At 34.7% G+C, this 25,475-nt stretch overlaps 1 protein-coding gene across 5 annotated transcripts in view; it reads left to right on the top strand.

The window, feature by feature from the left end:
- CADM2 (cell adhesion molecule 2) overlaps positions 1–25,475 on the top strand; it is a 1,082,757-nt gene that overhangs the window by 668,137 nt on the left and 389,145 nt on the right. The window lies entirely within an intron of this gene.

The following is a 25,475-nucleotide window of genomic DNA, read 5'->3' as shown; positions in this document are numbered from 1 at the left end:
ATAGTACTCATCACATATTAAAGGCTTAAATGAATGCTAGTTGGCAAAATGAAAGGGATTAGTGGATACTTCTTAAGGTCTCTCCCTTATAGCTTATTCTAAACCTCCCTTGCTATATTTCTACTTAAAAAAAAGAAAAAAAAAACAATCTCATTAAAATGGTAAGGATCACATCATGCCTGATGCACAAAAAATTTCCTGAGAACACAGGCATAAATGGCATATACAGAATAGAACCTAGATCTTCTTTTTCCAAATTTTTGACATATTTTACTATGTCACACTGCCTCCACAATTCCACATGGTAAAAATTATTTCTAAGTGGATAAAAAGTACTCTTACAGAATTAAGTGAATATGTTAAAAAAAACTAGTCACAGCAGTCTCAATGAAGTACAGTGATTTTAAAAGTCTTCTACCTCTGACGGTATTTCGAAGATTGTTGCACACTGTAGCAATTTTTAAAGAAGTGTTTTCTTTAATCTTTTCAACATTTTGCATGTTCAAATATTACAACTAAAAGAAAAAAAATCTTTGAATTGAGGATTTCCTTTTTACTATTCTAGAGCTGCCTTTATATTGTAACATTAGTGCAATAATGAACTAATTTGCTACATCATGGGTAATTTATTTTAGAACACAGTAAAAATTTTAGTGCATAGAACTTAACAAATCATATATACACTAACCTATGTGTTTGTAATGTATGATATTTTGATTTAAATCTAGAAAAACATGTTAATTAAAAATATATGTACAGCCACGCACAGTATAATGACATTTCATCCAATGATGGACTGCGTATATGGCCATGGTCCCTTAAGAGTATAACAGAGATAAAAAAAAGTCCTATTGCTCAATAGTGTTGCAGCCATCATAGCATTGTCATATAGCACAATACATTAGTTGTGTGTTTCTGGTGATGCTGGTGTAAAAAACCTACTGTGCTGCCAGTTGTTTAAAACTATAGTACGTACAACTATATACAGTACATAATACTTGACAATGATAATACAAGACTACGTTACCAGCTTTTGTATTTACTACACTTTTTATCATTATTGTAGATTGTACTCTTTCTCCTTATAAAACAAAGTTGGCTATAGAAAGGCCTCAGGCACGTCCTTCAGGAAGTATTCTGAAAGAAGGCATTGTTATCATAGGAGATGACAGCTCTATGAATGTTATTGCCCTTGAAGACCTTCCAGTGGGACGAGATGCAGAGGTGACAGACAATGATACTGATGATCCTGACCCTGTGTGGGCCTAGGCTATTGTGTGTGTTTTTGCCTTGGTTTGGAACAAAAAAGCTTAAAAAGTAAAAAGGTTATTTTTAAAAAATGAAAAATTGAAAAAAGCTTTTCAGGATATAAGGAAAGAAAATATTTTGTACAGTGTATTTTAAGCACTGTGTTATTACAAAAGAGTCCAAAAGTTTTAAAAAATTAAAAATGTATAAAAATTTCACAGTAACCTAAGACTACTTTATTTTTAAAGCTAGAAAATTTAAAAAATAAAATTAGTGTAGCATCAATGAACAGTGTTGATCAAATCTAGAGTAATGTATAAGAACGTCTTCAACCTTTGCATTCACTCACCACTTACTATCTCACCCAGATAGTGAAAGAGAAACCTCCTCTCCCAAAAGCCCCGTTTTGCTAAGTGCCCTATACAAGTGTAGCGTTTAAAAATCTTTCGTCCCATATGTTTTTACTGTACCTTTTCTATGTTTTGATATTTTTAAGTACACAAATACTGATCGTTATATTACAATTGCCTACAGTCTTCAGTACAGTAACATGCTCTACATGTGTTTAGCCTATGAGCAATAGACTCATAACCTAAGTGTATGGTAGGACATGCCATCTAGATTGGTGTAAGTACACTCTGTGATGTCTACACAACAAAATGCTTGTCTCAGAATGTATTCCTAACATTAAGCGTGACTGCATATGTTAGTTATTAAAGAGGTTATTGTTGAATACCTATTATATTCCATTATAATCTTTCTTTAACTGGCAGAATCACTAACAATTATCCTGAAAGGTAAATATTAACATTCTACTCTTTCTTTTTTGATACCAGGCATGATTAAATCATGTATCTTCTTTTTTTTATTGAAACATGCATATATGTTTATAAAAGTCATATATTTTTGAAATAAAGAAATGCAAAGATAAATCCTTATGTTGATACTATATCACATTGCATAAACTATGCTTGATTATCAATCATTTAATTTAATTTTTTTCTTTCATATGTTCTAGAACATCTTGAAATAATTGCTTTTGAATTTTAAAGGTATTGTTTAGCTTATTATTTCTCAGAAGGGACAACTTAATATCCGAAAATGACAATAACTTAGTCAAGAGCACCTAATAAGCGAATGCAATAACAGGATTCAAATGCCTGTCTTCTGATTTCAAAACCCATAATGTACCTACCATTCAAGACCACTGTCCTCCAGGAAAAGATAATATATGGGAAAAGACAAATTTATCACAAAAATTTAGGTGAAAACATGGCCAGATCAAAGCTCCTGAAGCCAAATATGATTAAGTCTAATCAAAGGCATCGAGGCCCCACAATCTGATATTTAATGCTGCATTCTACCAATGTTATATATGAACAAGGGGATATATAACCTTATAAATAACATTTCTGAAAAGTACAAGTCCTGGGATAAAACATTACCCTTTCAAGAAACAAATTCCCTTAACACATCAGGATTGTTCAGTAAATGTTGATTTGCAACCATCATTATTATCTCTTAATTGAATATGTAGATATTACAGATGTCTCCTGAACACTTGAATTAAGTCAGACAAAATGAATAGCCTCTAGAAGATTGCAATTTGAAGAGAAAGCTATAATTGAAACATCTATATAAAATGCATGAATTTCAAAGTACATAGAAAGTGTTTTATGTTATGAATGAAGTTGTTTAATTCTGGACATTTTCCAAAATTATATTTACTTTCTGTGTTTCCTAAATTCTTCTCTCAAATACATATCTCCACAAATTGATACAACTACAATTATGAAAATATTGAAAAAATATTTTCAAATATTGAACATTTGGTTATTTTCTCAAAGTTATGATTTTTAAGACAAGAGGTGTTTGCTTTCTAAACAGAGTTTTTACATGTTTCAGCAGAAAGAGTTATAAGTTATAAGAAGTTCACATAATGTTGACATTTTCCATTTACTGCTTATTAGACTTGTATTTTACTTGAACATTTTTACTGCAAATATTTTCTACCATTTGTTTTACTAAGGTTGTTTTTTTAAATAGGTAAAATTTTAAAATGCTGTTGGATGCCTCTTAAAATTTGCTTAAAATGCCTTAATTATTCTATACATATTTCCCCTCCCTGAAGGTTTCTTTATCTCTAAAGGTTAGTATATATTTTTTCTTTCTTTCATCACAGAATATAATATCAGCAAATCACAGGCATGCACACAAAAAGTACATAAAAAGAGAGATATTAGGGTGGTTTTTCTGCAGTCGTTCCTAAAATATTTCCCCAATGTAAATTTAGAAAGGTTTTTTCCTGTTTTTCTTTTTTTGAAGAAGAGTAAAGCACTTGTTAAAACAACAATATTTATGATTCTAAAGGTGAAGGTTACAGAGTACATTCCTGTAAAGAGTAAACAAGAAACAAAAATTATTTTAAACTTAAGAGTAATAAAATTCGTTTGAATTTGTTGGTAATATGGGTAAAGGTTAAATAAGAAATGAATATTATTTTAAATTTTTTAAATTGTTGAAAACAATTTCAAAGTTTGCTTTAAAATGTTACAATGTATTAAAGATGTTACGAATCAATTTTTTTAGTTTTTCATTTTTACGTTTATTAAACTATCATAGAAGATAATAGGTGAATGTCCTTGAAGCATTCAGAAGTAGATGCATGTGAAAATAGTTTACAATCATCAGAAGTGTTGAGAGTTACGCATCGCTAAACATTCATGGCACACTATGCTTTGGTGTTTCCTGTAACATCTGAAACCAGGCATGAAATTCAGGGTCGGCCTTTAGTAGATACAAGAAAAGGTGTCAGCTTGGTGAAACCAACTGCTCCATCACATGCCATTGACTTTTTCAGGTATTAAGTTCAGTCAACTTGTAGAATGCTCTACCACCAGGATTTGTCTTACTGTTTTTTCACAGTACCCAAAGGTATTCCTTTATCTTTGTATTTTCTAGAAACTGCCAATATGTCTATAACTTGTCTTTTGATTTGGATTCTAATTAAAAGGCACATATTTTATGTTATTTTATTAGTAAATTGGATTGAACAAGTGTTTGTACGATGTATTTGGAGAACAGCTTCTAATATGAAGGCAAATAGTGTCATTGAGAAGGAAAAAAGGTTTCAGGGCAGAGACAGAGAGTATCAGAGCCCTGAATCACTGGTATAGAATGCAAAAGGCCCATAGTATCTCCAAATAGGACATGAAAAAAATGACATGGAAGAGGAATAAATATTGAGAAGGGAATATTTCTGCCCTAACTCCAAATCCTTTTATGATCTGAAAGCTTGAGAAAGCAAGATCTTTGACATAAAACAGAAATGTGACATCCAGGTTATCAGTTTTTTTATTACCATTTTTTTCCTTCATCAATTCAAAGCATGTCTAATGAGCACCTACCGAATACCAAGCAATATGTTAGCTGCTTTGAGAGGACCTTGTTCCTCAATGCCCTCTGTGTAATTCTATGGTCTCCTGCCTCTACCTTGTGTTCTCATAGTACCTTGTGCCTTTCATTGTGATAGTACCTGTCATCAGATAGTACCTGTCACCGGGTATTGCAGTCATATGCTTATTTCTCTGTTTTCTTCTCATTACTCTGAACATTTCAAATCTCGTTTTTTAATCTGCAGTACTAAATATAATGCTACACCAATCACAGATTTTCAAATGTCATTGAATGAATGAGCAGAGCACAATCCATGCTTTAAGAAGTGATTCAAGGCATAGAATCACTTGTATAATTAGGATCAAAATTTTAAAATGTGGTTTTTGAATATGATGGAATAACATATTATGGGAGAGTAATGTTTACATAGATGACATCTAGTTGGCACTTAACTCATAATCGTGTATTCGTCAGGGTTGGAGAGGAGGAATAAGTGTTCCATGCATCAGCATGGCGGCTGTAATGTATGAGAGAGATTGACATTTTTAGGGAACAGAAAGACGTTTGGTATGTCAGGAGCCAAGAGCTGGTTGGCTGGGAAAGCAGATTGGGATCAGACTGTGAATGGACTCAGACACCATACTAAAGAAACTGGATGATTTCCTGAAGGTAGCAAGGTATCAGCAGAGGATACACAAGTCAGGTTAAACGTCATTCTGTTAACACCTTAAAGGATAAATGAATGAAAACGTACTATTAACAAAAAGGACAAGTTAGAGATTGTTGCAGAATTTCAGTAGGAAGGTGATTTAGGTGTGATTCAAGATGATGACATTGGATTAAATGGATATTCTGGAATTTAAGCAAGTCTTTGAACCACATTTCTATCTTGCTTCAGAAAGTGGATTTCTACCATCTTAGTTTTTGCCTAATCTATACCAACACCCTATTATGCTCACATTCCAGAGCCAACTAAACAACATTAGAAGAGTCAACCTAAATAATTAGCCTGAGATTGGAGCCCTAAAATCCACTGTGGCTACTAAAGCCCAACTTTGTAACATAGAGCACGTTGAAATTTAAGTCAGAGCTTCTACCACTGCATTACATGTCACAAACATGTTATTGTTTTAATGTATTGCATTAATGCATTTCAGCCTCTAACACTGAGTTCTATTGGTTCTTCATCTTTTCTTAGCTAGATAGAAGTATATACACAAGTGATAGAAGTAAATACACTAGTGATAGAAAATACTGTTTTTCCAATTCAGTTAATCATTCATTATATAAAACTTTTTAAAATTTTCTACCCTATACTGTCATCTCTAGCATCACAAAGCACATAGAACTATAGTGAGACAAGTCTCATATGTTGGCTTCCAGAATAAGTTCTTAAATAGCATGATTTTTATATGAAATGGGAAATTATTAGAGCTGGACATTTTAAAACAAGATTGAAATCAGTTGAAGCAGCCTAAATTCTTGGTCTTGATAGGTTTTTTTCCCAAAATTATATTGTTTGGACAGGGAGAAAGAAGACCGGAGTTAGAATTACATCTAATATCTTAAACATTTTTCCTTTAAACCTCTGGGGGACAGGGCTATCAGGTATGATGGTTAGAATGTAGGCATGAATGGGCCGGGCGCGGTGGCTCACGCCTGTAATCCAGCACTTTGGGAGGCCGAGGTGGGCGGATCATGGGGTCAGGAGATGGAGACCATCCTGGCTAACACGGTGAAACCCCGTCTCTACTAAAAATACAAAAAATTAGCCGGGTGTGGTGGCGGCGCCTGTGGTCCCAGCTACTCGGGAGGCTGAGGCAGGAGAATGGCGGGAACCCGGGAGGCGGAGCTTGCAGTGAGCCGAGATCGCACCACTGCGCTCCAGCCTGGGGGACAGAGCGAGACTCCGCCTCAAAAAAAAAAAAAAAAAAGTTTAAAAAAAAGCTGTTGTCACTTTTCATTGAAATTACATGAAATGAGAAAAGAAATTTAATTTAAGATTTAATCAATTATGATGATAAAATTTTTAGGAAAAAATTAAGTGTCTGTTATTTGCTCAGATAACCTAACTTTGCAAGATAATTATCCAAACTTTTATATAACTTTACCTATGATTATCCCACTTGGAAATGCTATTAATGAGGCAGTGGTAATAATGAAGTATCTCACAGAAAAGATGATTCATTATTCAGTGCAGTACAGTCAAGCAAGTTTCAAGTTGCATAATTGTAATAGGAGAAGAAAATGACAAAGATAGAAGAAACTTTGTTACCGGGTCCAATTTAAATATAGTATTTGGGAAACAAATGTGAAAGACATTTTTCCCTGAAATTAAAACCAACTCATCTGTCTCCCATTCTTCTTCACAGGATTTCATCACAATGTCGTCTCTTGTTGAATTTAAGTGACTATGACATTATTTTTCCTACCTTGGCAAATTTTGCAAGGAGATATTGTCTTAAGTATATTAATAATTCTTAAATATGTTGTCAAAGATTGAGTTTAATTGGGAAAACAATTATAATATTGATTGTTCACGGTTCAATTTCTTGGCAGATATTTCTTCTGCAAGCTACTGTTGACCATAAAAATGAAATTGTGACTTCGAATTGTACCATGCTTGTTTAGTGTAGCATGTATACTTCTTGGCTCAACATCGGCTGCTTTACAAAATGGTATAAAACTGGCTTGTTTTATTTTTCTACAGCACATGATAGGGTACTGCATGTATTATTCAACTTGTTGAAGCATCCTAGAAAAAAATTTTTATTGTGAAAATTGTAGTGACAAGTAGAAATTAATTATTTGTTATCACACAAAGAACTTTTATACTATATTCCCAATTTTGTTTTACACTGAAGTCTTCATTTGAAAATGTGAGCGAAAGATTGACTTTAAATTTCCAGAGATGATTAGCTGCCAGCTCTAATCAAATTGAGAGGTAATTAGCAAATCAAAACTTGATTAGCTCTTTGCTTGATTTACTGAAATTATAGTTTATTCAGTTTAAATAATGGGGGAGGGGAGTTGACTATACTTTAGATACAGTAGAATCAACTATGTTGAAGCAGGAGGGGAGCCCAATACCATAAGTATTGTCTAAACCTGACAATACTGTTTTTGGTTGTGTCTTTATGATATCATAATGCTACACAGTAGTCTTTTGTGTTTTTATGAGAATAAAGGTTTCTATCATTTGTTGACTATAATCTAATGTGATATATAATTTAAGCTTTTAAGGATAATTGTTATATATGGGGTCATTGTTTAATCATAGATGTTAGGGCCCTACCCTCATTATATTCTTAATATGTTTTTATAGACTCTATTTCTAAATACAGCTACATTGGGGATTAGGGCTTTAGCATATGAATTTTTCAATTCCTGGATATAAAAAAAAATTCAAGGTATGCTAGTTCATGCATTTAACTATTGGATATTTAAGACTGAAGGAAAGAAAGTGAGAATACCCATGCATTACTCTGCTATGGCTACCGAAACAGAATATCACAGGCTGGTACAAACTTATTTTCTCAGAGTTCTAGAGTCTGGAAGTTCAAGATCAAAGTTTTAGCAGAATTGGTGTCTGGTGAGGGCTGTCTTCCAGGCTTACAGATGGCCACCTTCTTGCTGTACCTGTACATAGATTTTCCTGTGTGTGTGAAAAGAGAGAGGAAGAAAGAGAAAGAGGTCTGGCATCCATTCCTCTTCTTAGAAGGATGCCAGTCCTATTGGATTAGGCCCTGTGCCTCGTGACCTCATTATATTCTTAGTACTTCTTTATAGGCCCTGTTTCCAATACAGCTACATTGGGGGTTAGGGCTTCAGCATATGAATAGTGGTGGAGGAGCACAATTCGGTCCATAGCAACTAATAATCAGTGTTTCTATACAAAACAAACTTAACAGAACAAACAAATGATAAAAGAGAAGAGAACTTTCTGCTCAGTTACCTTCACTGCCCAATAGCTGCAGGGCAGTGGGAGGCACAGCAGGAAGGTTCTGAGCCGAAAGCGTCCCCAGCACTTCTTGAAATGACACTCAGAGCTACAATCACCCTTCTAGATTTCACCCTCATGGGATGACCACTTTGGTCACAGATATCATGCCTTCGACCAAACTTAAACGTGAAAGCCCTTAGCCAAAATTAGATGTGGAAGTAAGTAACTCCGGCTCATGTCTAGAACTTCAAGTACAGTCGTATGTATTTTAATAACTTTGAAGTCTCAAGAATTGCCAAAACTGCAGCTCATTATTTTGTGTCAGCTATTTTGTAGGTGGTCCAGTCATTCCTTGCTTCCTGAACAAAGCCAGGAGGCTCAAACTGTCACTTATATTTCCAGAAAGACCCTTTTCTGACTCCCTATCAATAGTGGCACCATTATATAATAATTTTCCTAATGAAGCATTTTTTTTAAGCATTCCATTTTCTGGAAGTGTGTACTAAACTTAATTGTTGAATAACTATATCAAAGTTCTTAAAATGTTGATTACAAGCCCATTGTTCTCTTTTCTGATACTTTCTCTCATCTGGAAAGTATCATACGGAATATACTCAGCCATCATTTTTAATAGTTAAGTTGAAATTTTAATTTATGAAAAATAAAAATTATATCTCATAAGTGATATTCTACCTTTCCTCATATCATTTAGTTGTAGATTTTTTCAAGTAAGGCATTCAAATCACAAGTCAGTTTCAGAAATATAACAAAATTGGTGAAACAGTTAAAAGACAAGCTACATTTTAAACAACTTTTTATTTCAAATAAAGTAATAAAATTATAGAGACATCTAGCTACCAAATACAATTTTCTATAAAACATTTTAAACACATTAGATTTTTGAGGCAAACACCATGTATTTAGACAATAGAAAGTTTCTTCTCTCACTTTGTTTTTTACCTAAAACTAAATATAAATTTGCTTTTACTGGTCTTAGTAGTAAGGTGGTTATGCTAGAACGATATTAAAGTCACTGGGTGATTTTCAGATAACTTTAAAGCTATATTTACTTAGAGATTAAAGCTCTGTAAAAATTTTTTGTACAAAGATAATTTTTTATTAAGATTAATCTTGTAAATAAAATAATGAAATGTTTGTTGAAATAAACTTTTTAAAGTAAAAATATATAATATGTAAAGAATATACTTACAATATGGATATAGTGTTTTTTTCTATTTTAAGAATGATATATTGCCCATTGGCCTTAAAAATATATTCAGAGGCCGGGCGCGGTGGCTCAAGCCTGTAATCCCAGCACTTTGGGAGGCCGAGACGGGTGGATCACGAGGTCAGGAGATCGAGACCATCCTGGCTAACACGGTGAAACCCCATCTCTACTAAAAAATACAAAAAACTAGCCGGGCGAGGTGGCGGGCGCCTGTAGTCCCAGCTACTCGGGAGACTGAGGCAGGAGAATGGCGTGAACCCGGGAGGCGGAGCTTGCAGTGAGCTGAGATCCGGCCACTGCACTCCAGCCTGGGCGACAGAGCGAGACTCCGTCTCAAAAAAAAAAAAAAAAAAAAAAAAAAAAATATATATATATATATATATTCAGAAATAAAAGAAACAAAAGAAAAACTTTATTTTGAAACGTTGAACTCTGGGGAGGGTGTAGGAAAATATGCTATTAATAGAAAAATAATTCTCAAAGTGGAACAGCATTCTTGACCCTGGATATACTCCCTATGGTGTCTCTTCTAGAATTATGTTTGAACTAAATCTGCCTTCATGCGTTAGGAGAGTAAAATATTTAAAGCAGTAATACATTTTTTGTTGTTGACTTCCCTGGTCAATGGAAGCCCTCAAGACCAGCCTGGATTCTAGTGGATCATTTCCTGTCATTTCAGTTAACACTTGGGATAAAAATTACATTCATTGTTAAACCTAAATACCCCTTTTAGTTTTCTTCTTCTTTGGAATATAGGTTTTCTATAAGCTTCCATAGCAACTGACTTCACCCTGACCTGTTTCCTAGATGATTGGGTGCTTAGTTTTACAATTGTTATAGACATGTCAATCCAGTAAATACCAGATAATCATTCCACAATAAATTTTTATGTTCGTATGATTTATTCAAAGGCACATTCTGAAAATCCTCAAAACTTGGTTTACTGGTAAGTAGTTAATGAATGAGGTCAACAGTCAACTAGGAGCACAGAAACTGACTTCAGGTTTCTGACAAGGTGATTTTCTCTAAAAAGAAGTATTCTGGAGCAATAGAACAAAACTGTGAATCAGGTAGTTTGCTTTCACGGTTTCATACAATCACACCACTTCTCATCACTGTATCAACTGATTTTAGAGGAAAGTTGTTTCTCAAGTATATTTGCATTTTAAAACGGAACACTGTAAATAAACCATAAAAAAATCTTGAGGACCCAAAGAAAGGAATAACATTTTAGGCACGATGACATATTGCAGAGGGAAGTTATTTGGAATAGTAGTCCTTCTGGTTACTCCTCAAATCGCAGCATAGAGGTGGTCTATTTTTGACTTATACTCGAAAACTAGGCCAGATTTAAAGCTGGGAAATAAAACATTTTAATATCTTTTTTTATTAGCTGCCAGTATGCCTTGTTGATCTATCTAATCCATTTTGTCACTAATTAACACAGGGCAATAAATAAATGAATTCTTTGGACTGTCTTTATATCCTTGACCTGTGGTAAAACATCCCATGTCTTCTAAAGACACACAAGGTGTTTTTGTTTATAATATATTATTTGATTTTCTATGGAAATTAAAAACTCTCTATTCTAGCAATTCTTTGAACATAACTTGGATTTGTAATCTTAGGCATTTCAACAAGTTAAGCTTTGGTCTCATCATCTATAATATTAGAGGAATTTAATTAGATCAGTGTTGGGAAAGATGAGGGACCAAATTCCCAAAACACTGCCCTTTACCAAGCACCCATGAAAGATACAGATAATTAATTTGTCATGTACTTTTTCTTGCCAAAACTTGTAATATTTATTCAAATTTATACCACTTAGCCATGGTATATAATTTGGGTTTAGTATGGAAAATGAAACCATTTTGCAATCCTCAAATATAGATAAACACAGAGCCTTCCTTTTAGCTTAAGTTTTTAATTGTATTTTTTTTCTTACACCTAGAATGTTGTCTCATTTATACTAGATGCCAGGAGTTTTGTGGAACATATATATTTGTGCAATATACTTAGAAGTTTTAAAACATTTTTAAGATAAAGGAAGTTTTAAAAAATATTTAAGATAGAGGACAACCCTTATACCCTCAGACTACAATACACACTAAAGTTAATCTGTTTTAGAGACTTGTGAAATTTTTTTGCATGGAGAGTGTTTTTGCGATTTTTAATATTTGAAGACACACTTTATAAATGATGCTTTTTTAAAATTGACATTTAGAAAAATTCACTTAAATATAATCTGTACTATATCCCCACATAGAACAAAAGACAAAAAATATTTTAGATGCAATTGTATTTTATAAATGTATTAGGATTGCTAATTTTAGTCAAATATTTTTGTGACCCCTCCCACTTATTAAAAAATGAAACTACAAAGCCATGTAGATATCCATTCAGTAATTGCATATCAACTGTGATTCATATTTCTCTAGACAACAAAAGAGAGGAATTGACTTGCCACTCAGTTGATTAGTGTTTATGTATCACTAGATCCTTTTTGGGTTTGATTCAGTCTCCTTCTATCATTTCCATGTATCCCACATATGTTTCCTCCATTTATTCTGCATTTTTATTAATTTTCTTTCTTTCTTTTATGTGCAACTGAAATGACTTACATCTTGCCCATTAAAAAACTGTTTCAGAACACTTTGGTCTAAACTTGAATACAGATTTTTGCCCATGTTTCTATGGTGTAATTTAGGTAATTGACAGAGACAAAGCCAGTTCACAAAGTTAATTAAAATTTTCCATCTCTTCACTTTCAATTAGTTTCATTGATATGACACATTTTTTTTTTTCTATTTAATGTCTTACCGTTATCACAAGGCAGTACACAGGTTATGCTAGTTTGTCAAATAAATGGTGATTATTAAAATAATATTTAAGTAGACACTATTTTGATGTTTTAATTGTCCTCTTGTCTTTGAGCAGCTGAATGTTGTCATTAGTATTTACTTCATTTACGTAGCAATTTTAATTTGTTCTTGAAGGTTCCCCACGCCCCCTCCCACCTGGGAACCAGAAAGGTTTTAATGCAATGCAAAGGAAATAAGAAATAATAGTAATATGTTTAACTGCAATGTGGTAACTGAAATAATGGTTTAAAGCTATGGCGTCTTTAACTCTGATTATATATGCCTCTCTTAAATGTTTAAAATCATTTATTATGTGGGGCATATAACTCCATTCAATTATATTTAATCCAAAGGAAATTTTATAGGAATGACATTAAAGAAATTTGTGTAGATTAATGTTATAGTCCATCTAAGAAGAAATTCAATAATTACTGAAAGTTTTTCTCCATTACTGAGATTTCACCTGGATGGCTTAGTTTTACACACATTACAAGAGTGTTAACATCTTTTCTTTTGATGCATTTTTGAATTTAGCTTTTTTGAAAGCCATGTAATATTCATGAAAATGAATCATCTGTCAAAATAGGCGTTTTGGTTTTTATATTTTTGCTCATAAATTCAGATTCATCAAAATACTTCTCCTTTGTTCTTTTCCTCCCACAGTGGATTTAATGTCATGTAAAAAGAAAGAAATAAGTTATTATTTTGGTGATTTGTGTTTTTGTAAATTCCTCTAGTGCTCTATTTAGAAAGAGAAGTTAACCAGGCTGGGTGAAGAAATTACTTTTACAATATAATATCCTTTTCTATGGAAATTGAGACCATTTAAAATAAATTTCTATTTTAAAGCAATAACAAAAACAGGATGATGAATACTTTGTAAAAAGAGTTATCTGAATTTAGAACACTTCACAGACTCTTAAGAGAAGAGATTAACTTCATTTTTATTACAATGGCCATTTCAATGTCATTGCTTTCTAATGAAACCACTTCTGTTTTTCTTAAGAGTTTATTTTGTTTATTCATTTTGAGTCAATAACTAAATATGCTTATTGTTTAGCAAAATATTTATGTAGGACATCCCTTAAATTAATTATTTTATAGAATAGAAAACTTAAACAGCCACAAAATATGACTGAGATATGCATTGCTTTTGAATTTTTATCTTAAATTCTGTTTCCCAAAAAGTTCTAACTCTCATGTTTTGAAATCGATAAAAGAAACATCTTCTAAAATCAAGAAGCACTTAGTGTTACCTTCTCTAACCCAGAGAGCTGTAATATCACTGTCTTATGGTACCTTTAGTTACAAAAATCAGAAATGTAGTTAAGTTACCACCTTAAGAGAAAGCAGATTTATGAGATTGTAGATCTCAAGGAATTAAAGGAAAGGCTTAACAATGAAGGCACCAGGACTTCTCTTAAACGACAAAGGAGATCCTGATTCTGCAGTCTTGAGTTCAGCCATTGGTGTAACTTAGCTATGAACGCACTCATGCTTTGTGTCTCGTGGTTTGAGTCTTGATTTCATTGGCTCAGTCCAATTACAAATTAGTTTTCATTTGGTCAGGAACTGGTCAACTATGGCGAGAAGAGGGTGTATCACATTATACAATGGACAACCAGATCTGTGCGAGAGGAAGTGTGTGGAAGAGGATTAGTGAAAAGTGAGGATAATAAGAGCAAGGAAGCAATCAATAGCCATTATATAGGCATCACTTAGACCTCTGTGAAACCTCTTCATTTCCCCTCATCTTTCTCTATGAATTCTGTGTAATTAAATTGGGATTCTCATATTCTGCTCTTTAAGGTGGTTATTTTTTTGTGGCTACATAGTTTATCTCCAAAAATCATGATGTTCAGTTAAGTGAATGTTCTGGATATGGGAGAACGCTACGCTCTCAGCCTGCAGCTCTTCTTTGCCGAGCCACAAAAAGTGAAGCCTTCTGAAAATTTCCTCCTGAGGTTGAGATCTTTCTATTACCCATTACACTGGTGGGGAAGTAAGGAGAAACGCTTTTGTGACCAATGTTGTGAGTAGATAAAAATCTCTTTTTGAACAGGCTTTAATAATAATTGTGTTTTAAAAGACAAGCAAATACAAAGTACTGACATGGGGAAGGTTTTTGATATCATATTAAGTGAAAAATTAGTTTCAAAACAGCATTTACAAAGGATACTGAAAGTGTGTGTAACTATGTGTTAGTGAGTGTTTGTATACAGATATAATATTGTAAGTGATCAGGAAAAGAAAAAGTAAAAAATAAATACCTCCAAAGAGAATACCAACATGCTAAATCTGATTTTTCTACAACAGTGGTTCTCAAAGTGTAAACATGCAGCATCAGTATAACCCGGGAACTTGTTAGAAAAACAAATTATTTCTATTGAATCAGGAACTCTGGGAGTGGGGCCCAACAATCTGAGTTTTAATAAGCCCATGAGCCCTCCAGGTGATTATGTTGAACACTCAAGTTTGAGAACCAGTACTCTAATCTAAATGATATCATTACAGGTGATTTATTTTCTTCCTGGGACTTAATGAATATGTATTTTGTTTAAATTTATAAAGCACCATAAATGTTAATTTTCAAAAGAAGGATGCCTTCTAAATGGCCACATTATATACTTCTTTGTAAACCCTACTCTTGCAGCAGTTATTTGCATACTAGATGCACAAAATGTATGCTGCTGGATTGATTCAAATCGGCTTCAAATTACACATTCATTTCTCCCATTTTCCGCACCCCCAAAAATGTACTGAATGTGGTCCACCTAGGTCAAGGTTCATGGGTTGAACAACTTTAACCAATGAAGTGTGAAACAATTTCTTTTAATACATTTCCTCAGGGCTACAACATAAATAAAATTTATCTTGCATAAACTGCCATAGCTTGAGTATGGAATTATTTAATTTATTTCAAAAATTCAAATAAGAATTAATATGATACATTCTGAAAAATTCAATAAACATTTTATGTTGAACTGGATGTCAGCATTAATATTCCATTGCTATTCTTGAGTCTGTTGATGTTGTAGGTCAAATTAAAGGTCACTTAACAAGAGCAATTACAAGGAAGCAAGCAAGTTGCAAATTAGTGTTGTCTTTGTGGATTGGTACTCCACCCATTCAGTTTTTCCAGCTCCAAAGGATTTTATAACAGTTGGTTTACTTGTATATTTTATACTCTGGGCAATATGAAGACATGGTCAGTTAACAAGAAGGAATTTTACAAAAGAGAAGCATGATAGAAATAATTTTTAAGAAGTAAATAAAGACTGCTCCAATAAGACTCAAAGAGACAGATGTAAAAAGACAAATCATGATTTCTGATATAACAAAGAAACTGAAAAGAGATTACAATAAAATATTTTTGATTGTTTTATCTTCTTCGGAGGTTATATAAATTTCTGTATAATCTCACTAATTCAGGTCATGCTAATGTAGGATATATTTCCCAAACCTCTTTATTCTTGCTTTCCAAACTCTGACTACATTCTTGGTTTACAATACATATTCTTAGCACTTGGTTATGTTAATCTATTGACTAAACTTAATTTTTTTTTTTTTTTTAGACGGAGTCTCAGTCTGTCGCCCAGGCTGGAGGGCAGTGCTGCGATCTCGGCTCACTGCAAGCTCCGTCTCCCAGGTTCACACCATTCTCCTGCCTCAGCCTCCCGAGTAGCTGGGACTACAGGCGCCCGCCACTACGCGCGGCAATTTTTTTTTTTTTTTTTGTATTTTTAGTAGAGACGCAGTTTCACCATGTTAGCCAGGATGGTCTCGATCTCCTGACCTCGTGATCCACCCACCTTGGCCTCCCAAAGTGCTGGGATTATAGGCATGAGCCCCCGCGCCCGGCCAACTAAACTTATTTTTAATGACTTAAGATGTCATTCTCATTGACCCAATTGAAGGATTAGTATCTTGAGAGCCAGGAGAGGCAGTGGATGCTTCCTTTACACCATGCTCTTATTAAATAATGAAAAAATGATATTAATTGGTTGGGCCATGAGCCTTCCAGAAGCAGGGGTTAGCATGTGATATCTGCATTAGTTACCTGGCATCATAACAAATTACCCCAAAACTCAATGACTTAAAACAATGCATACACATGATATGAAGTGGATTAAAAATTTTGGATTAAAATCCAAAATTTTGGATTAAAAATTTTAGGCTCACCTTAGCTGGGTCCTGTAATTCACAGTATCAGACAAAGCTAAAATTAAGAGGTTTGATCAGGTACAGTCATCTCAATGCGTGACTTGGAAACAATCTGCTTCTACTCTCACTTGTAGTAATTGTTGGCAGGATTCACTTCCTCCTTGCCTTTTGGACTGAGATGCTCACTTCTATGCCAACAACAAATATATAGTTCTTAACATGGTCGTGGAATAGCAAAGAGATTAGTGTCTGGAACAGAATGTGTGATGGGGGAAAGAAATGGAAAATGAAGCCAGAGTGAAGAGTGGTGGAAAGATTATTTACGACAGTATTACCCAAATGCCAATGTGCATATAAATAACCTGAAAATCTTTTTTTTTTTTTTTTTTTTTTTGAGACAGAGTCTCGCTCTGTTGCCCAAGCTGGAGTGCAATGACACGATATCAGCTCACTGCAAGCTCCACCTCCCGGGTTCAAGCAATTCTCCTGCCTTAGCCTCCTGAGTAGCTGGAATTACAGGCTCATGCCACCACGCACAGCTAATTTTTGTATTTTTGGTAGAGACGGGGTTTCACCATGTTGGTCAGGCTGGTCTCCAACTCCTGACCTCATGATCCACCTGCCTTGGCCTCCCGAAGTGCTGGGATTACAGGGGTGAGCAAGCGCACCTGGCCTAACTTGGAAATCTTTAAAAATGCAGATTTAAATTCAGAAGGTCTGGGATGTGCCTGAGATTCTGCATGTTTAACAATGCGGCATTCACATTGTTGTTTGGGGAGTCACACTTTGGGTAGCAAAGAATGAGAATATTAGGATAATTATGTATGTTGCTGGCTTTTACTGTGACAAGGTGGGGAGCCATAGGAGGGATTTAAACAGAGAGTAGAGGTAGGAAGACCAATAAAAAGGTGACTGAAATAAGCAGATGACAGGTGATAGCATCCTAGATAAAGGCAGCAGCAGTGGACAAGTAAAATATGGAACACTTCTAGGTATATTTCTAAAGTAACATTGACAGGATTAGTTAATGGCTTGGCTGTTGTATGAGAGTGAGTAAGAGGAATATAAAAGGACCCCAAGGTTTTTAGCTTAAGTAATAGGAACATAGTGATTGTTTCTTTTCTGAGAAGGAGAAGACTGTAGGAGAAGCATATTTGTCAGAGGAGAATGGTCAAGAGCTTTTTACAATTTAAATTTGTTTTACGATATTTTTTAAATATCCAAATGAAGATGTTGAATATATAAGTCGGAAGTTCAGGGAATGGGTCATTACTGGAGATATAAATTTGGAAAGAATCAGAATATAGATGGAGTTTAAATTTATGGGAGTATACGGCATCACCTAGGGAGTGATTTTCAATAGAGAAGCTGTACAAGTACTGAAACACCACAGTTTTAGGAGACTTACAAAATGAAGCTAATCCAGCAAACAGGGAAAAATAGGTCAAGAGAGATATTTGTTGACAGAGAAAAAAGGGCAACCGGTAACTTAGAAGGAAAATCAGGAGTCACTAGTTTAAAAAGCCAAATGAAGAAAGTGTTTCAAACATAAGGGAGTGATGGATGATGTCAAACGTAAGATGTGGACTGTGAATTGACCATCGGATTTATCAATCTGAAAGCCACTGATGGCCTTGACAAGAGCAGTTCAGTGGATCTATGGGCACCGCATCCCTGACTGGAGTGAGCCGAAGAGAATGGGAGTGGATAAACTGAAGACGGGTTAAGTAATTATTTTGAGGCATTTGCAGTAAATGGGAGCAGAGGCACTGGGTGTTCACTGGAGAGAAAAATAGGTCAAGAGAGGTATTTATCAACAGAGAAAAAAGAGGAACATGGTTGTATGCTGAATGGGTATATCCAGCAGAGGGAGAAAATGTCATAGTAAAAAGTTACCATTATTGGAATGATGTCATTGAGTACGGAAGAGGGGATGGGAACTAGTGCGTAAGAGGAACACAGGGCTTAGGAAAAAGTATGCAGGGTTCATTTAGGCCATGATTTTAACAGAAGGGAAGGCAGCATACATGGGTAGAAGGTTCAGTAGGTACATTGATGAAAGCTTGCAGAAGTTTATCTGAGTGTACCCTTTCCTCAGCGAAATTAAGAAGCATGATTGTCAGCCAGGAAAGAATAAAATAAGTGATAGAGGTTCGATAGTGAGTAGAAGATCCAGAGAGTCATTGAGGCAATAGTAAAATGTCCTAGAGAAATGTAAAAATTCTGTGTAGGAATAACAACCCACTTAATGTTAGTGCCCATGAATTTAAAATTGAATAGCCTCTAATTGTTCTTTTTCCCCATGCATGTTTTTTGACACTCCCTTGAAACACCACATGCTGCCTTTAAGGTTGGTGAATTTTTTGTGTGCATAATCCAAGTCTAGTTGTGACAACTTGGGTCATGTATTTTATAATTCTTGTATTCTCTACATCATTGACCACAATACTTTAAACTTAATTGTTAATTGATTGATAGCTTTAGTGATAAATGAAAGATAATCATGAATTGTAGAGTTGGAAAAAATCTTAGACACCATTAAGTTAATTCCTAGCATTTTATGGTTGAAAAAATTGGGAATTAAATCAGTTAACAAAGTGGCCCAAGGTCACACTGTTACTGAGACTAGGAATCAAAAAATTATAAGAATTCTTATGCTTTATTTTGGAGTATCCTATTTCATTTTGGCATGCTTTGCTAAAACCACCAAGTTTCTAATAACACAAAATGAGAACCAGGAATCCACCTTGGTTATTGTTTTTTTTTGAGATAGTCTCACTGTGTCACCCAGGCTGGAGTGCAGTGGTGTGCTCTTGGCTTACTGCAATCTCTACTTCCCAGGTTCAAGTGATTCTCCTGATTCGGCCTCTTGAATCCGAGTAGCTGGACTACAGGCACCTGCCACCACGCCCAACTATTTTTCGTATTTTTAGTAGAGATGCGGTTTCATCATGTTGGCCAGGCTGGTCTCGAACTCCTGACCTTGTGATCCACTCGCCTCGGCCTCCCAAAGTGCTGGAATTACAGGCATGAGCCACCACACCAGGCACACACTGGTAATTTTTTAACTTGAGCCATCTTAACGTAAACATCACTTCTTAATAAAAAAGCCATCATTGTTAGGTGTTTCCTATCTGGTAGGCACTGTACTAAAACTTTGCACGTACGATTTGTTGAAGTCCTCACATCACCACGTTGAGTGAGAATTCTTGTACAGATGGAGAATTTGAAGCTTACCTAATATTAATGACCTGCCTAAAAGCACACAGTTAGTGAAAGAATCATACATTCAAACCCAAACCCAGCAGACTAGTAACTCTCAAACTCTAAAAGGCATCAGAATCACCAGAAAGGTGATTGTTAAAACACAGTTTCTTGGGCCCCATTCCCCAAGTTTCTTAGTAGGTTTGAGATAGAATTCAATAGCACGCATGTCCAACAATTTCTCACTTAAATGCTGTTGCAGCTGGTCCAAGGACCTCCTTTTGAGAACCGCTGCGTGAGGTCGTCTTCCTCATGGAGCAGAAGCCTCCTGAATTTTGCTCCAAAAGTTCCTCTTTTTTTTTTTGTATTCTTTTCGTCACTATCCTAATTTAAGCTCTGGTTTCCCTACTCCGTTCCCTGTCACATCTTGGAGCTTTGATCTTCTGATACTTCTCATACTTCCTACAGTGGAGTGAATGAAGTATCAGGTAAAAATTACATGTTTTCTGTTTTTACAAAAAGCTATGATCCTAACTTTTTTAATTCTTGTTTTTTAGTTTAATTATTTCAGTTTCTTTACTGTGGTTTGAACATTTTTGATATTTTAAAAATTATAAATAATAAAAGTTAAATAAATAAAACTCTCATAAATCAATTTACCTAGAAATTATTATAGCTTGTTAAGAGCTTATATAGCTTTAAAATATTTAAGAAAGGCCGGGCGCAGTGGCTCATGCCTGTAATCCCAGCACTTTGGGAGGTTGAGGCGGGCAGATCATGAGGTCAGGAGTTTGAGACCAGCCTGGCCAACATGGTGAAACCCCGTCTCTACTAAATATACAAAAAAGTATCCAGGCATGGTGTCGTGCACTGGTAATCGCAACTACTCAGGAGGCTGAGGCAGGAGAATCACTTAAACCTGAGAGGCGGAGGTTGCAGTGAGCTGAGATTGTACCGTTGCACTCCAGTCTGGGTTACAGGGTGAGATTCCGTCTCCGAAGTAATAATAGTGATAATAACAACTATAAATTAATAAATACATTCAAGAAAACATTTAATATACATTCAAGAAAAATATTCAGACTATTAGAATTGCTTCTTATGTGAGTGTACTGTGCTCTATCTCTTCCTACTTGTATCCAAAACAAATATCTTTACTAAATCAGTCACTCTATACTGAAATTCTCATCAGCTCATGAGTCAGATCAAGGATTTTCAATGAATCCCCATTGCCTAATAAATTAAATTCAAACTGAGCACATAGGAATTAGAGATACACAACATGGTATCAATTAGTCTATCTAGTCTGGTCTTCCAATTCTATCTCCCATATCCTATTCAAACGTCATTACACTACTTCTAAATATGTCCAGATTTTAGGACTGTCAAACCATTTATCATGCAATCCCATTTTCCTGAAATATTCTAGGTGTTTTGAAATTCTGCCACTTTCTCCCCACTTAGATTCAAGCCATCTCCACGAGGCCTTTTCTAAACTTTTAGCTAGCTGTATTTCTCTACCCTTCTTTGGATCCTTAGTAGCAAATGTTGGTTTTTATGTGTGCTCTTCAAGATGATACAGATATGGATAACTCAAAAAGCGATCAGATTTAAACCCAGATGTGAATAATTATTTTCACTTATTTGAGTTTTCAGCTTTGGTTTTCTTTTTGATTAAATTAAGTAATAATATGCATGTTGTAGAGGAATTCTAAGGATTAAATTAAGTAATACATTTAAGAGAGGCCACGGCATATTCTTATTAAAGGGTTCTCAGTAAATGTTAGTTCTCATAATAGTCATTGATCTTCTAGTTATACGTCACAGAAATCGTAGTCAAATTACCATGAGGAAACAGGGAATGTAATGTTTCTGTCTCAAATGATATCATTAGAATTGTTTCTCCACATATCTTTGTGTTTCTAATTGGCTTTATTATGTGAACTTTTATTCATGTATATGTAGATGCATATTTTCATTATTACAAATAAATACTTGTAGCAACAATTATTTGTATACATTTCTTTTCAGAGCCATATACATATGTATATATACACACATATATGTCTATACAGATATATATATCTGTGTGTGTTTATATGTGTATATATATACATGTTTTGAGTTAAATTGTATCCTCTAAAATTCATATGTTCAAGTCCTAATCCCTAGTACCTCAGAAAGTGGCTTTATTTGGAAACAGTGTAATTGCAGATGTAATTAGTGAAGGTAAGATCATACTGGAGTTAAATGAATTGGAAGACCAGATTGAACACACTAATTGATGCCATATTGTATATCTCTAATTCGTATGTGTTTGGTTTGGATTTACTTTATTAGGCAATGGGGATTCATTGAAAATTCTTGAGCTGAGCCATGAACAGATGAGAATTTCAATTTAGAGTGATTGATTTAGTTAAGATATGTGGTTTGGATACAAGTAGGAAGAGACAGAGCACATTACATTCACACAGGAAGCAACCGTTCAAAAGTACAGTGGGCGTCTAATTCAGCATGATCAATATTCTTCCACAAAAGGGAAATTTGGACACCAAGACATAAACCCAGGGAGAATGCCATGTGAAGATGAAGGAAGAGATCTATAATCCAAGGAATGTCAAATACTGCCAGGAAACCACCAGAGGCCAAAAGAGAGACAGGAAACGGGTTTTTCTTCACTTCATTCAGAAGGAACTAACTTTGCCTGATACCTTGATCTAGGACGTCTAATCTCTAGAACTCTAAGGCAATACATTTACTTTTATAAGCCACCCAGTGTGTACTCCTTTGTTATGGCAGCCCTAGCAAACTAATACAACATATTTATAAGATTATCTATCTATCTATCTATCTATCTATCTATCTATCTATCTAGTCTACTTACCTTCTATGTATCCATCTACCAATTCCTTTATAAATATATTGGATATATGTATATATATATGTATGCATATGTTTGTTTACGTGTGTGTGTTCTTGATTAACATCTTTCTGAAATTTCCAGTAAAAAACAAAACAGAACAAAACAAAAACTTTGATTTCTGTTAGTGTTCTTATAGCACAGAAGTTTCTTACAGCACACAAACTCTATTGGATCAACCTGGACATGGTAGCACCCACCTCTAATCCCAGTGCTTTGAGAGACTGAGGCAGGAGAATCACTTAATGCCAGGAGATTGAGACCAGCTTGGGCAATGTAGTGAGACTCTATCTCCAGAAAAAAAAAAAATAAATAAAGAAATTAGCCAGGCGCAGTGGTGTGCACCTGTAGTCCCAGCTACTTGGGAGGCTGTGGCAGGAAGATCAATGGAGGCCAGGAGCTTGCGGCTGCAGTGAGCTATAAATGCACCACTGCACTTCAGCCTGGGCAACAGAGTGAGACTCTGTCTCTAAATAATAATAATAATAACAACAACAAATTTTTGAAAACTCTCCTGAAGCCCTTTCCGAGGTTTAGCACAAGCACCGTGGAGGATATGGTTCTTTGGTTTTCCTGCCTGTGTCTTACACTCAGGAGGATATAATTGACAGCCTCATCATAACTTCATTTATCGAAAGTGGTGTTTTCCTCAACAAAGGCATTCTGGCTTACCAGAACATGTCTACTATAGTTTTTCCTTTTTCTTTCTTTTAATATCATAATTTCTGCTACCTGATATACTGGAAAACAACTATATATTTGTTTTGAATTGCTGTTTATTCAGTCTCCTGCAGATATTTTGTAAACTTGAAGATGCAGACTCTGTGTTAGTCATCTTTTTATCCCTTATATCAAAAACTTTATAAAAGGAAACATTCCAATAAAGTACTGGGTTAAAGTTAATTTAACTAAAAGAAAAAAGAAGCAAACCAAAAAATAATGCAGAATTATATACACACACAGAGTAATCTGCAAAAATACAAAACAGGACATTGCTTCAGGAAAGCAGGCTATTAGAAATTTTCATTTTCTGGTCTCCTTTCATTCAGAATTCGAGATAAAGCTCTCTATAAATCCTTGTATAGCATTTATTTTTACTAATAAATTCAACATGTGGATTAGAAATTAAATTTGTGACAGCTCTCAGAAGCGTTGTTCAGGGCTTAATGCACATATGTGTTACCCAGGATCTTGTTAAAATGCATATTATGGTTAAGTACACGTGGGAGTGCTCTAAGATTCAGTATTTCTAACAAGTTCCAAGATGGAACTATTGAAGCTCCTGTGTAGGCCACACCCTGAGTTGCAATAACTTAAACTTGAGCACAAACTGTGCACCCTATCCAGCTGTGGATGTATTTAGCCAGCACTGGACTTCAGTTTTTGAAAAAATGAATTAAAATGTCTTCTTATGAACTTGAATACACCCATTTGTCCAATACCTTCTTTATTACTTTAAAACCTAAGAATTCACAAATGTAAATTGTCAACTAGCTGCCAGTGAATGTTTGAGGTTTAGATACCTGCTCATTGATTTTCTCCATTTGTACTAAATGATCCCAGTGACTCATGTGAATGTTTCTAGGACAGGCTCTCAGTGAGATGCACTCGCTCTGGAACCGCAAAAGCGTTAGAGATTTCTGTATTTTTGTGAAAGTATTTGAGTATGTTGAGGTCTTACTTCAATCATTTCTAGTAGTTTCCATTCGTCCTAAATGGATAGAATATATATTATGTTGTCAGTGGCAGGGAGGAGGCAGTAGAACAGTGCAGTGTTGGTTTGCTGGATTTGAATTTTCAGAGAACAGCAGATTGTCTGCAACCTTTTGGACTTTCTCTTTAAGAACTTGCCATGTCCAGATCAAAGGAATTTATTAGGCTTTTAGCTCTCCTGGTTTTTTTTTTTTTTGCTCAAAATGAACAAATTTTCAAGTACAAAAGAAATGCTTTAAAAGACTTCTTTTAGTCTTTATTTGAAATCTCCTGCTCTCCTTCAGTTCTTAGATGTGTCGTACACTGAATGGAGGAATCAGACTACTACACTTTGATCATTTCACTATCTTGTTTGATTAGTGTTTTCAAACTATGGAGTTTATCAGCAGGGGGCAGGTTGATCCCTGTGGCTTATAATGGGCAAAGTATGGGGGAAAAATAGGTTTTTAGAAATCGTTTAAGATCAATCAGTTTCCTCCTTCTTCAAGGTTTAAAAATAACATCATGGATAGATAGACTTTGACACAGAATAAGCTCAGTTATTTCCAAAGGGAAAACTGACCAGCATGTACAGTGCACTTTTTTCCCTCCCTCTTTCTCTTTTTAAAATCGTGACTTCTAGTCCTTAGATTATTACAAACTATAATCAAACTCCAAAAAAAAAAAAAAAAAAAAAGAAGAAGCACGAGGTACAACTGCTCAATTTTAACTTTCATTTACTGAGCAAACACCACTTTCAGAATGAAAGTTAAGGTGGTTAAATGAGATTTTAAGAATTCAGCTTTTTGGAGGAAGGAA

This window comes from Macaca fascicularis, chromosome 2 (genome assembly GCF_037993035.2).
Source record: "Macaca fascicularis isolate 582-1 chromosome 2, T2T-MFA8v1.1".
NCBI lineage: Eukaryota > Metazoa > Chordata > Mammalia > Primates > Cercopithecidae > Macaca > Macaca fascicularis.
This window is presented reverse-complemented; position numbering and strand designations above follow the sequence as displayed.